This window comes from Bidens hawaiensis, unplaced genomic scaffold (genome assembly GCF_021521415.1).
Source record: "Bidens hawaiensis isolate Kalapana, Puna unplaced genomic scaffold, B.hawaiensis_p1.1 tig00008283_1, whole genome shotgun sequence".
In the NCBI taxonomy this organism is placed as follows: domain Eukaryota; kingdom Viridiplantae; phylum Streptophyta; class Magnoliopsida; order Asterales; family Asteraceae; genus Bidens; species Bidens hawaiensis.
The window spans coordinates 890360-905446 of record NW_027491589.1 but is presented as its reverse complement, the minus strand read 5'-3'; positions in this window follow the sequence as shown (position 1 = coordinate 905446).

The following is a 15087-nucleotide window of genomic DNA, read 5'->3' as shown; positions in this document are numbered from 1 at the left end:
GATGTTTAGGCATTTGTGTTTTGGTTGCTTGTCTTGTTAGTTTGATGTGTTTTTAGCTAACTTTCCTTAAGAAGTTTTAGTGTTGCAGTCACTTTAGCTTCAATGCTTCATTAGATAAAAAGCACATGTTGTCTATCCTTTGTATCACTACTTAGTGTATGTTTTTGTTTCGTAAACTTTTTCTAAGTTTAAGGAACGAATTGGTGTAGGCTGTTCAGACCTTTCTATGAGACAAGTTTTAGTTGAAAAATTTTCTAAGTCTCATGGAGTTGGATTGATATAGGAACTCACCCCTTATATAGGTCCATTTAACCCTTGAACCTATTGAGCGATGTGGCCTGGGAGCTCATCCCCTTACATGACCCTTGCCATAGAATTTCTTGCTAGGTTCTCAACCTGATTATAGGATAGTGAAGACAAGATATGACAAAAAAATCATCATTCATTCAAGAGGTTGTTTTTTACAAAAAGGGGAATTATACATCTCTTGAAATACATTTTTCATTTTGACTAGGCATGGAACCTTTTAAGGGTTTTGCGGTTCCAGTGTCTTAGAAGCTTTTTGCCTTCAGTGTCGGCCAGCTTGTAGGATCCACCCTTGTGAGCTTCAAGGATTGTGTATGGTCCTTCCCACTTTGGGCCGAGTTTTCCTTGATTTTCTTTCTTAATGGCCTCGTTGTTTCGGAGTACAAGGTCGCCACGCTTGGAAACGTTCATGTTTCACTCTTGCATTGTAATAAGCTTCCATTTTTTGCTTGTACTTAGCCTCTTGTATTGCGGCTTGATCATGAATTTATTCAAGGAGTTGCAAATTCAACATGGTCTCATTGTTGTTTGATTTGAGGTCCTTGTTGAGTGTTCTTTGAGTCACAACTCCGACTTCGGCTGGGATTACGGCTTCCGATCCGAACACTAGGCTGTAAGGCGTTCGTTTGTGGCTTGTCTTCTCGGTTGTTCTTATCGCCCATAGAACGTTTGGGAGTTCTTCAAGCCAATTGTTGTTGTGCCTTCCCAGCCTTGTTTTGATTCCTTCCACGATGGCCTGCTTGTTCTTTCAACTTGGCCGTTGGATTGTGGGTATGCGACTGAGCTGAACACTTGAGTGATTCTGAATTCTTTGCACCATGTGCTAAAAGGCTTCTCAGCAAACTGTTTCCCATTATCCGTGACCAATACTCCTGCCAACCCATAGCGACAAATGATGCTTTCCCACACGAAGTCAATGACTTGTTTGCCCGTTATTTTTGCAAGTGGTTTGACTTCAGGCCACTTGGTGAAGTAGTCCACGGCTACTAACAAAAATTTTACCCCACTCTTGGCTGGTGGGAATGGACCAACAATATCCATTCCCCACTTGTGAAAGGGCCAAGCCTAGGAGATGGGGACTAGATCGTGTTTAGGGCTTTTGGGAACCGGTGCATGAATTTGACAAGCTTCACATTTCTTGAGTTGCTCTGTTGCATCTCGGTGCATTGTGGGCCAGAAGTATCCGAGGTTCATCAATTTTGCAACCACCATTCTTGGCCCAAAATGAGCTCCACATATCCCCTCGTGAACCTCTTTGATCAGATATTGACTTTGTTCGGGGCCCACACATGTCAGTAGTGGTGCAATGTAGGCCTTTTTATAAAGGATTTCTCCTTGCAACACATACTGTCTGGATTTGATTCGAACCCTTTCAGCCTCCGTCTGGTCCAAAGGTAACTCACCATTTTTGAGGAACTTTTCTATGGGAGTCATCCAATTGGGACCTTCTTCAGTGATTACATCTTGAACCTCCAATTCTTGAATTGAATGAGTTTTCAACACTTCCACCAATACTTTCTTGGTGAGATGTGCAAATGTGAGGGATGCTATTTTGCTCAGGGCATCGGCTCTTTTGTTTTGTGATCTTGGGACTTGTTTGATGGTGCATTCTTGAAACGTAGTCATCAACCCTTTTGCCTTTTCACGGTACTTTTTCATGTTGGGCTCTTGATGGTTGGTTAATTTGTATGCGTTTTAGTTCGTTTATTTATTAGTTTTAATCGTTTATTGTAGGAACTTTGGTACTTCATACGTGATTTTGTATTTTAGGTCATTGTTTGTTAAAGATGCTAAATTGGAGACTTGTACGAGTATGGAATGATATTTCGGGAAGATCGGAGCCGCTAAAGAAGTTGGTTTAAAGTCAGCTCCCAGAGTATGATGAGATAAAGGATGAAATTACGAGAATGTGGGCGAAAACGGCGAAGAAAACGGAGTTGAAACGAGAAAGATATGAAGAAAACAAGATTTTGGGTAAGTGTCCCACCGTGGCCCACGGTCAACCCAGCCCAAAATCGGACAGAAGCCACCGTACCGTGGCCTCTGACCCACGGTGAAGCCACCGTAACCCATGGTTGGACCGTGGGCCACGGTCCAGTCTGGCCAGGCAGCCACCGTGACCCACGGTGGAGACCGTGGGCCACGGTCCGGAGTTCGTAACAGCATATTTAAAAGGGTTTTTGGCTGCATTTTGACCTATCTTTCATTCCATCTCATTCTTGGCGGCTAGAGGCGATTTCCAGCAGCTCCTAGAGGCAATTTCCACCACCATAGATCGTGCCAAGTCCCTACATATGATTCATATCATCCGCATTGAAGATCCAATGTTGTCAAGGCTCGGCTAATCTCCTAGAATCGCACCCGGGATGTATAGTTTGTAACCTTTACAATTTTTCTCATGTGATTAAGAACGCTTGTGTATTATTATTTATGATTGATATATGATTATTGATGTTTGGTATTTCTGTGTGTTCGGTCGGTTTAGGTTTACGTTGGTCTGAACGATCTGTTACCAGTTACTAGATAATTAGTCATATAACTGTTTGGTTAGATTGAATACGATAAAACATACAATTACCCTTAACTGAGTCACACTGGCAAGGACTGTTTGATAACCAGTGTCGTGTGTAAAGTAATTGTTGATGTCTAAAGTTTTGTCTGATTGATCGGTTTTCAGTTAATCGTTAATAATTAATCTGTTAGGTTGCATGAGATACTGTTGGTTGCTTACTTGAATTCCCGGGCGTGATTTGATTTGTTAACTGTTTGAAATTCGTTTACTTGTTCATTGCTTAGTTCTCTACATTTACTAAAAATTGCTTGTGTGATCAGTACTAAAAACCAGTCACTTCATAATTAGACATCTATTACACGAATACATTGATCACATACTCTTTGTGATATGATACCCTACTTGCTCTAACTATTTAGAATAATTAGGTTTTTGATTGACTCAAACGACGGTCATCAGCTCTTTGGCTACATAGCTATCATTGACTTGACTTGAAACAAGCAATGAGTCTGTGAAGACTTGTAGCTTTTGGATCTTCATTTCTTTGGCAATCTTCAGACCAGCGATCAATGCTTCATATTCAACTTCGTGGTTGGTGGTCTGAAATTCAAGTCGAAGAGCATATGTAAATTCTAACCCTTCGGGGTTGATTAAAACAAGCCCAGCCCCTGACCCTTCGATGCTGGAAGATCCATCGGTAAAAAGCTTCCAGGCTTCAGGGTCAGAAGGTTCAGTGGCAGTTGTATGTATTTCAGGAATGACTTGCTTTGGAATTTCTACAATGAAGTCCGCCAAGACTTGGGCTTTGATAGCTTTTCTTGGGACATAGGTGATGTTATGTTCACCTAGTTCCACAACCCATTTGGCCAATCGGCCTGAATTTTCTGGTTTTTCAAGCACACTTTTGATGGGTTGGTTAGTGACCACTTGTATAGGGTGTGCTTGAAAGTACCTTCGAAGCCTTCTGGCCATTTGAATTAAGGCCAGGGAAAGTTTTTCCAAAGGAGGGTATTTGACCTCTGCCAGTTTTAGTGTCTTACTAAATAAATAAACGGGTACCTGAACTTTGTCTCGTTCGATGGTTTGAACCGTGCTTAATGCTTCTTCAGCGACTGAGAGACAGACAGAGATCAGTTCTCCTGTTTCAGGGGCTGCAATAGCTGGAAGTGAAGCCAAGTGTTGCTACATTTGGCTGAAGGCTTCTTCTGCTTCTTCCGTCCACCTTAAATCTTTCTTGTTGGTGCAACCCTTCAGTGTTTTGAAAAGGGTAGGGACTTTTCAGCAAGCTTAGAGGTAAAACGCTTCAAGGCTGCAAGCCTTCCATTCAGACTTTCCACTTCTTTTTTGTTTTGTGGAGATTTAGTTTCAAGAACAGCCCTGACTTTGTTGGGATTAGCTTTTATGCTTTTCTTCCCCACGATGTGTCCCAAAAACTTTCCTGCTTCAAACCCGAATGAGCATTTTCCGGGGTTAAGATTCATGTTGATCTTCCTTAAGTTTTGGAAGGTTTCTTGTATGTCTTCAAGCATTTGATGCTCAGTTTTGCTTTTGATTACCAGATCATCAACATAAGCTTCCAAGTTTATGCTAATTTAGCTAGCAAATGCTTTGTCGATCAATCGTTGGTAGGTTGCACCGGCATTTCGTAGGCCAAAAGGCATCTTTTGATAACAGAAAATACCCTTGTCCGTGTGGAAAGCAGTTTTTTCTTCATCTTCCACTTTCATGAGAATTTGATGGTAACCCTTGTAAGCGTCGAGAAAACACTTAAAGGGATGGCCGGTTAAAGAGTCAACCTTGAGGTCCATCTCGGGTGAGGGATAGTAATGTAACACCCTTGACAAACACAACATCGTCCCACTCTTAGGCTATCCCACATCGGCCGTGGACAAGAGAGATCATTGGTTCATAAGTAACGTCCTGCTCTTAACATCACCAACGCGTTTTGGGCAACCAAAAACAAATCCGTGAGCTCTTCGTGGGCAAAGCGGACAATATTGGTGGTGCGAGGGGCGGGGTGTTACAGGTGGTATCAAAGCCACTCTTGTGCCGTTCGTAATGATGGGACATGCCTCATCGAGGACGATGAGTCCAAAGGGGGGTTGTTTGTAACACCCTTGGCAAACACAACATCGTCCCACTCTTAGGCTATCCCACATCGGCCGTGGACAAGAGAGATCATTGGTTCATAAGTAATGTCCTGCCTCTTAACATCACCAACGCGTTTTGGGCAACCAAAAACAAATCCGTGAGCTCTTCGTGGGCAAAGCGGACAATATTGGTGGTGCGAGGGGCGGGGTGTTACAAGTAATCCTTTGGACATGCTTTGTTTAAGTCTTTGAAGTCGATGCACATCCTCCAAGACTTGTCAGGCTTTCGGACCATGACTGGATTAGCCACCCAAGATTGGTACTTGACCTCACGTAGGATCCCCGCTTGTACAAGCTTTTCAACCTCTTGACATGTTGCCAGCCTTCTTTCAGGAGCTAGGCTCCGTTTCTTTTGGACAACAGGCTTGACATCGGGAGGTATTTTCAGCTCATGTTCTGCAATGTTTCGAGGGATGCCTGTCATGTCTTCCGGGCACCAAGCAAAGACATCGCTATAGTTTATCAACAGCTTTTCAAGGTGTGAAAGTGTTTCTTCCGAAAGGCTTGTGTTTACCCGTACCTTTTGTTCAAGGTACTTGGGGTTTATGATTAAGCCTTGCTCTTCGTCTTTATTCTTTGAACTTTCCCCTTCAACCGTGTACACCTCTTGTGTGGGTTGAAGGGTTGCAATTCCCATGTCGGTGGGAAACTTCACAGCACCTTGACCAACCAAAGCAGCCATGTTGAACACACATTGACTTGGCCTTCCTATGATTACATCATAGCTGGAAGGTGTGTCGATAACCACAAAAGTGAGTGGTTTGATATTCTTCATCCTGCCTTCACTAAAACAGACATCAAGGGTTAGTTGGCCTAAAGGCTTCAAGGGTATATCGGCGATACCTTTTATAGACGTCCGGAGTGTTGAAGCCTTGAATGCTCTTCCTTACTTAGTCGGTTGAAGAACCCTTCATACATGATCTCTGTGGCCGCCCTTGTGTCGGTGTAGGCTTTGCTTGTGTTGAGTGTTCCCACGACCGCTGCTACTACAAAAGGGTTTGAGAGTAAGTTACCTTGAGGTAGTGGGAAGCAGACGCATTGAAGCTCCCAAGCTTCCAAGCGTTGTCGTTTGTGTGGAACACCTTGGTCTATATTCACCATATTCACCTCTTTTCTTTTTCTTTCAGCCATCTTGTCTTTGACCCCTTTCACCAAATGAGCCAATTCTCCAGACTTGACAGCTTCCTCAATTCTTCTTTTGAGTTGAAAGCAATCGTTTGTGTGGTGACCTTTTTCTTCGTGGAACTCACAGAACTGGGTGGAGTTTTCGTTCTTCTTGCTTTTGGGCAGGGGTCGAGGAGGTCGAAAGTTGTGCTTCACTTCTTCGGTGGCAAGGATCTCCTGAGCGGTTTTGGTTAAGGCTGTGAAGTTCACAGTCTTTTCCCTGCTTGGAGGGTTCCGACCTTCAGGCCTTCGTTGATCTGAGCTCCTTGGATATTTATCATAGGGATTGTAGTTCCCTTTCTTTCGGTTGGGGCTGTTGCCTTGCCAACTAGGAGCTCTTTTTCTTGTTCTTTGAAATCAACGGCCTCTTCGCCTCGGATATGAGCTTCAGCCCCCACATATGTCAACCCTCCTTTTTTGTACCTTTCGATGAAATCTCGAAGGCCTTCGTCATCCTTTTTGTTTTAAATGAAAAATGACCGTGGCATCCTTGACGTACCTTCTTTGTTGTGAAAAGTTTTCCAAGAATCCTTTGCTCAGATCATCGAAGCTTCGAACGCTTTGAGTAGGAAGGTCGTTGAACCATATCCTGGCCGATCCGACAAGTGTTTGCATGAACATTAAACAACATTCAGCATGTGACCACTTTTCGATCCTGGCTGCATCGGAGAAGACCTGGAGGTGGTCTTCGGGATCCTCGGTCCCATCGTATGTTTTTATATGAGGTGTCATCTTGATTTTTGTTTGAAAATCATAATCGGCAATTTATTGAGAAAAACAAGATAGGTTACCGGGCTTGTAGGGTTTTTCAAGGTCTTCATCTAGCCTGTTAACGGGATTGTGACTTGTCGTTCCTTGGTGGGTACCCAGCGCTTGGTTGATGATCTGGGTCCAAGGAAAATGTGCCATCATTTGAGCCATCATCTGAGGTATCAGGTTAAAGCCTTGAAGGCTTTCAGGAGTTGCTGCTGTTTGATTCGCTCCCATGGGAGTGCTCATCGCAGCACTTCGAGCCAAGGGCAAGACCGACATGGCCTGCTCCCATGTAGTGGCTGTAGGAGGAACACTTGAAGCCGGTGACTGCCATATTTGGTCGAGAGTGGTCTCGTGCCCAAGGGGTTGTGAAGTGAACAAAGGGAAAGCCGTTGGGCTTGGTCTCCCATAGGTGTAAGGAGACGGGTTAAAAGGTTGGCAGGTTACACTTGGACCAGCTTCTAAATGAGAAACAGCAGGTCGTGAGCTGGTTAGAGGGGAAGGTGGACGCTCAAGCGACAACGAGGGCTCCGATTCGTCATACTCCAGCCTTATTCTTATCCCATTTTCTCTTTCTAGGCTCACGTGTTGGTTAAGAAGATGCCTTAGTTGCAAAAAATTCCGTGATACCCCTTCCAGCGTCAAGTCGACGCACTCCGGGGTGTTCGTGACTCCTGCATGGGGAGAAGGAACTCCGGATCATGAAGGGGTTGGAGTTCGAAAAGGTGAAAACTCGAGGAACAAAGGTTCCGTCGAAGTTCCTCCCGGGGTGGAAAAAAGTGAGGTCGTCGCCGGAGTTTCTTGACCGGCATTGGGTGTCGGTGTTCTTGACACTTGGTTGACTTCGCCGGGAGATCCACCTTCTGACATGGTGATGGGGCTACACTACTGGTCTTTATGATAAAGTAAGCGGCGTAGCCCCACGGTGGGCGCCAACTTGTTGCTACAACAAAGATAAGACCAATGATAGTGAATGGACTGGTTAGGCTAACAGGCTTCAAGGGTTCAAGTTAACCTAACGTGGGTCGTGGTGTCCCTCTACATTTGCAAAACGTAGAAGGAGGTTCACTAGTTTGTTGTTTGATTGTTACAGTTCACCGAGGATCCAGAACCGTGATGTTTGGAATCGGTTCTTGGATGTTGTTCTTGGTGAAGCTATGATGTTTGTGAAGTAAGAAAGGAATAAGCAAAGTGTATATTCCTTAAGGGAGAAGAGAAGATCAAGGAGTATGTGTTAACTCCAGATCTGTTGGTCCTCATGTTTATGGCTAAGTCCTCTTTATATAGAAGGAGAGACCAAGCCTTTTGTCTAGTGTACAAACTAAATCACCTCCAGTTTGCTTAGAGAGTTGACCTTTATGGGCGGGAAACTTTGGACCGCTGGTCCATGATTAAAATAATAATACTTTATCTGAGCATGTCCCTTGCTCAGAGGGAACAGTGATGTGAATACTGAATAGTGAGTTGACATCGTACTGTAGCACGTGGGTACTTGTTTACATAAGTTTGGGCGGGAAACGAAACTTTTAACCTTTTTAGCGTTAATGTATGAAAGCCATTTTATTGATTCTCTGGGCTACCCCCGTCATCATATATGTAGTTATCAATCAACCTAAATGAATGTTTAAAAGGGTTAGTAGAGAAATAAAATACAAAGAAGAAGAAGAAAACTATAAAGTTTGTATGTTTGTGGGTGAAGAAAGTAGAAGAAAAAAATGTTATCTTCAATAAAGAGGTTGCCGAAAAGTGATAAACGATGGTTTGCATTTGGTAATAGAATGGGACTGCTACAACAAAATCACGCTCTATAATAAGCTTGAGAGATATTGAGTGCGGCTGATTACAAAAAAACCGGCTCAACTATACTTTACAAGTTTTAAATAAAGCCTAACTTTTTTAAAATAAACACGATTATTATTGTTTGTTCTTTAATAAAGATTGGCTATTTATTTGATGGAATAATTTCAAATATATACATTAAAAAATCCTATATAACATTAAAATTCACTTTTCTTACACTTTGATAAATAATCTTAATTCGTATAGAACCCGCGAGTCAAATGGACGCTTAAGTGCTCAACCATGTGCATAACTAATCAAGGTCCACCCATATGTTCAAATTCAATAATATTGAATGAACCCAAGACTTTTGGGCTCACTTGATGCTAGATGAAGGTGCTTCGAACTTTAAATTGATTAATCACTAAACCACTAACATCTTCTTTTCTTAAGAATGAGATCTCACTTTCCAAAAATTAAAATATTTAAAATTTAATTATTCATAAATCCATTTATTGAAGCGCAATTAGTCGGATGTAAACAATTTAAGCTGAATTCTTGAGTTTGTCTAAACAAGAACTCCATTCATTTAACATAAACAAGTTTTCTGTTCAATTAGTTTTAAGGTTCTCCAACTCAACTCATGACAATTTTAAAGGGTCGATCGGCTCATTTAATCTAGTGTTTAACCCAGTGCGCTTAATTGAGCTCATTATATGAGGCTTGGGGCTTGAAATCTTTATTAAACAAACGGACCAACCTGGACTAGAAATTGCTTAGTCTTGATTAAAGCATACTTATAATAGATCGAGCTCAATTAGCTCACAAACAACTCGGCACACATACACCTCTACAGCTCTACTTGTAAAGAAACTAAAATTATAAGTAAAAGTATTTAAAAATATATATAAATAAAATTAAAAAAATGACCACTAGAAACACATGTTGAAAAGGTTTATCAACTTATGGGCTATTTACCCTATTTACCTTCAACACACACCCCATCCTAGACAAAGAAATAATCATGTATCATAGCACCTAATTTGTAAAACTGAAAACCTTTGGTTCTAGCATTCAAGATTTCATGTACACATACCATTTATTGTTTTAATCTCTTCAAAATTTTGGAAAAACAATGTAAGATATATTAATATAGGGGGGTGTTTGGTACAGAGAATGGAATTGTAGAGAAATGGAATAGAGAAATGGAATTGCAGAGAAAGGGAAATGGTCTGGAGAATGAGAATTGACTGTTCTGTTTGGTAGTACAGAGATTTCAGTAGAGAAATATAGCTGAGAATCATTTCTCTTGTTTGGTACATAGAAAATAAACAGAGAATTATATCAACTTTATCATTAGCACAAGTATTTTTTTCATAACAAATATTTATTAAAAAATAAAAAACATATAAAAAGATGCATAAATTCCAACCAAAATATGCATTGATCAAACCAATTCACATACAAAACATAGTTTTTAAGCAAAAAACATCAACCATAGTTAAAACCAATTCACATACAAAACATACTTCAACCATACAAAACTATCCCATTTTTAATGGTTTTTAATGGTTTCCTCCTAGATAGAGGTGCCTTTACACTGTTTTAATATGAGTATGCTAGTATACAAAATAAAGAAGAGTACAAACAAAAAATAAATCAACACTTGCAGCTACACAAATACTTACCACAAACAAGATTTATGCTTCAAAAAAATAATATCTGTTCTCTTAACAACTGGAAATGCTACTAAAAAATTCTTTGATTCAATACCCTTCTTCAAAGATAAAGGTCTTGGAGCAGCATATGAACCCTTCAAAACCAATAAAATATCAAAGTCATGGATATGTTCTTATTTTCAGCAGCATATGAACCCTTCAAAACCAATAAAATATCAAAGTCATGGATTCATTCATACATTAACTCCTGAGCGTAATAAATGCAAGCAATTACCTGAACCTGGTGGGTTACTAATGCCATCATCCCTTTGTAAAGCACCCTACCATTTATTATGCAGCATCATACATAGCACCTGCAAATGCAGCATCTGACTAACATCAGTTAATCAAATCCACAACTAACCATCTTTCAGATGCTACTCAATAAAACACAATATTCTACCATAATCACCTATCCAATCAAACAAAATTCCACTTTCCCCAAATTCAAATTCACCAAAAATCCAAACAAATACACAAAACTTGTAGCCTTAAGATTATCATGCTGTTATTATTATGTACAAAAGTCTATTTGCCCTAAACTAAACTTTATCTAAATTCCAAACAAATATGCAAAAATTGTAGCCTTAAGATTATCATACCATTATCATGTACATAATTCTACTTGCCCCAAACTCAAATTCACCCAAAATCCAAACAAATACACAAAACTTGTAGCCTTGAGTTGAGCTCATCATACCATTATTATGTACAAAATTCTACCTGCCTTAAATTCAACTTTATCCAAGTTCCATAAATATACAAAACTTGTAACCTTAAGACCATACTATTATTATGTATGAAAGTTAATCCAAATTCCATACTAATACACAAAGCTTGTAACCTAAGATTATCATACCATTTTACTATTATGTACAAAAGTTTACTTGCCCTAAACTAAACTTTATCCAAATTCCAAACAAATACACAAAACTTGTAGCGTTAGGATTCTCATACCATTTTATTATTATGTACAAAATTCTACTTGCCTTAAACTCAAATTCATTCAAAATTCCATACTAATACACAAAACTTGTAGCCTTAATATTATCACAGTGTTATTATTATGTACATTATTCTACTTTCTCAAAACTCAAACTTATCCAAATTCCAAACAAATACACAAAACGTATAGCCTTAAGACTACCACACCACTATTATTATGTACCAAATTCTACTTGCCCCAAATTCAAGTTTCATCAAAATTCCAAATAAATACACAAATTTTGTAGCCTTAAAATTACCATACCATTATTATTATTGCGTGCCCTAAATTCAAATTTTATCCTAATTTCACACCAAATTTAACTTGTAGTCTTGAGCTCATCATAACATTATTAATTTATTATTATGCACATAATTACAGCAATAAGGCAATGAAAATTTACTCTTGTTCCATCTTAAGCATAGCAACTCATGAATAAAATTGATCATACAGAAGCAATCACAGAGTCATAACTTGACAAATTACGAATCTATGTATACCTATAAAACCTAAAATCTAAGATAAAAAAGTGATACCTGTGTTTGTGTGTAATGCGATGGAACCACCTGGTGAATTAGGGCAATAATAATCAATAGAATAGAATGTAAGGAGGATTAATTAATAAATAATAAAACATACAATAGGGAGGCAGTGGGTTAACTTCTGGAAGCAATCGGCTTAACCGGGAAACGAGTAGCCGTCGACGGGCAATGGCTTGACGGAGAAGGAGTCCGGCGAGGAAATCTCGAGGCGGACGATGAATTTGTGAGTGGGTTTTTGGCACTTGGTTAGGTTCCAGGGTTCTTCGTGGTGTCCTGGTGACTTGCGCTTAAGAGGACGTGAGGCTGAGAAATGAAATCAGAGAAATCCAATTCTCCGCTTTTTGTAGAGAAACAAAATCAGAGAAATGGAAATGGTTTATTTCCATTTCTCACCTCTTTCTTTCATAAACAAACAAGAAAATTCTTTCCAATTTCATTTCTCACCCCTCAATTCCCTCTACCAAACACCCCTTTATACTATATAAAATACTAAAATTCTTAAGACATGATTCCATGAAGTCAAGTCAACTACTTTAAAGTCGTCGAGTTTATCCAACTTGAACTACACGTCAATTACTTTATATAACTGGTAGCTCACGTATGTTTCATCTGGTCCAATTTAATAAGAAAAAACTGACAAAAGTAAAACAATAAGTGGGTGCATTTCTTCTTTAAAAACAAGTTTTGATCAAAGTGACAATATAATAATAACAATAATAATGTCATGTGAGAGACATGTTCTAGAAGTAACGACTAATGACAAGCAGGTAGGGTCACATGGCTTGGATTTTATTGCTGGAGACCCGTCTAATTTCGTCCGCCTACAACAAGACCCATCACTAGTTGGCTTATTCACACTTGACAGACACATCATCATATTATTATTTTCTTATCGATCGACTGCCATATGATCTCTTTATTTATTATTGTTAACAATAATAATTCATATACTCACACGCTGGATTGTCTGCACACCACATAATGCATAATCACTTCACTTTAACCAATAATGAGTCGTGATATTAAGTTTTGATAATGACGTTAACTTTTAAGAGTGTCAAATTTAATGTAATGTCAATCCAAATACGTACTAATGCAATGTCAATCCCATGTATACGCATGTATATATATACTGGATATCATATTATAAATTAATGTATAAACCAATAAAAATGAATTAATTAGTTTAAAAGATTTTAACGATCACTAATAGGCCACTCACCCACCATATGTGAGACAGCCCCATAGCTTAACCTAGAATTTTTTTTTATTTTTTTTTTTGTCACGAGTCACTTTGAACCCAAGACCCTCTTTTTAAATTGAAGTCTTTGGCATTTTGGTGCATCACCTTAACCAATTGAGATGGAAATCATGGATAGATGATTAATAAGTTATTTGTCCAACCCCACCTACACGCTCACATTTTATTGTTTTTGTTATATAAAGTTCTGAATATAATGTTGCAACATGTTTATTTTTATCCACGCATCGATGTCAACTTCATTCAAAAGGAGTCGTGTAATAATGTACATAATGAAAAACAAGTGTGCAAGCCATAAAATCTGCTTCAAAGTTGTGTTTTTTTATTGGGCTTTCATATTATCATTTAACTTCTTTATGAATTTGTGGTTGCTACGTACTTATGTTTATCAACACTTCCACGTTAATCTTTTTAAGTATTTTGTTTTTTATATAAAGAATTGAACTTTATCGACGCTTCAACGTTAATTTTTTTAAGTATTTCATTTTTTATATAAAGATTTGAACTTTATCAACGCTCTTACTAATTAGCTTAAGGTTTTCATTCTTTTTATAAAAAGTTTTGGGGGCACTTAATTTTTATTCACATTTTAATGTGCCATTGTGTTTACCTTGATTTAACTTATTTAACGAGCTGGCCGAATGTTGAATGACATGATTTCAAAGCCTACGACCCATGTATCCGGCTAAATTAGCCTACGGATCTACGTGACGAAGTCAACTAATGAGATTGATTGGTACTTTGGTAGGCTAGTGTAACCTATCAATGGACAAGTCTAACTCTCTGGGTGTTTAGATCATGCAACCTGCTATACTAATTATGAGATTTAGTGCCCAAAAGCGTCGGCTAAGCCTTATCCTTCTTAATCAACTTAGTGTATGTGTCACGCTTTGATTGGCGTAAAATGGGGATGCTTTGGACTTGTGGCTAAAAACCAAGATTGTTTGAAAAAATAAATAAATTAGTCAAATATGTTTGTTTAGGTAATTTTCCCTAATATGTGATAGAGACTCTAACGTGAGCGCTCTTAGAATCCATTTCACCATTTTCAAATGAAAACCGACTAATCAAGATTGAAATTGCGATAATCGCTTTAAAAGGTTTCCTCAATTACAAGAAATAAGTCTTTGAGAAGACAATAGTGTTAGTTTGGCCCCCAAAGCTACGTGAAATTCATCTTGTTTTCAAACTTACCTTTCATATAAATGTAGACTTTCGGGCAGTAGGGAGACCACCCTACATAAATAAAGCCCTGTGTGTAGGCGTCTATATTTGGGCATCTTGGACTTTTGACATCTATGTTTGGTCATCTTTAATTTCAACTTCAACTTCAAACTCACCTCATGGTTTTGTACTTTTGCATAAACTATTGCCGGCTAGGACCCACACGTCATAGACCAGGTCTTTGCTAGTCAACTAGGCTTAGAAGACTTGTTTGGGCCTTGGTGTTGGCCTTAGAACTTGTTTGGGCCTTGGTGTTGGTAAATAGGTATACTTTAGAAATGTCATATGTAGTAGTCAAAACTCAAAAGGCCCAAACTCATCAACTATCTACATGCATCAAATAGGTATTGAAAATATAATTGAATGTTGGGTTGTGGATCCCTTCTATCTTATTTTTTATCTACTTTTCGTAAATGTGAGAACCCATTACTATAAAACAGGCATTCCCCACAAATACCTTGTCAACCAATAGGATCAGTTAAAACGTAGGTTGTGATGCACAAATGATCTTCGATTGATTGAATGACAGAAAACTAGTAAAACTTAGATTTTGATTTGTTAATTGTTATTCCTAACTCGTTTAAAATGTTTGCTAAACACGATTTTCCAATCCATTGTCAAATTTCTTTATAAAACAAAACCAAAAGCTAAAAAAACAAAATTGTTGTCAAACAAGATCTTATTAATATTGTC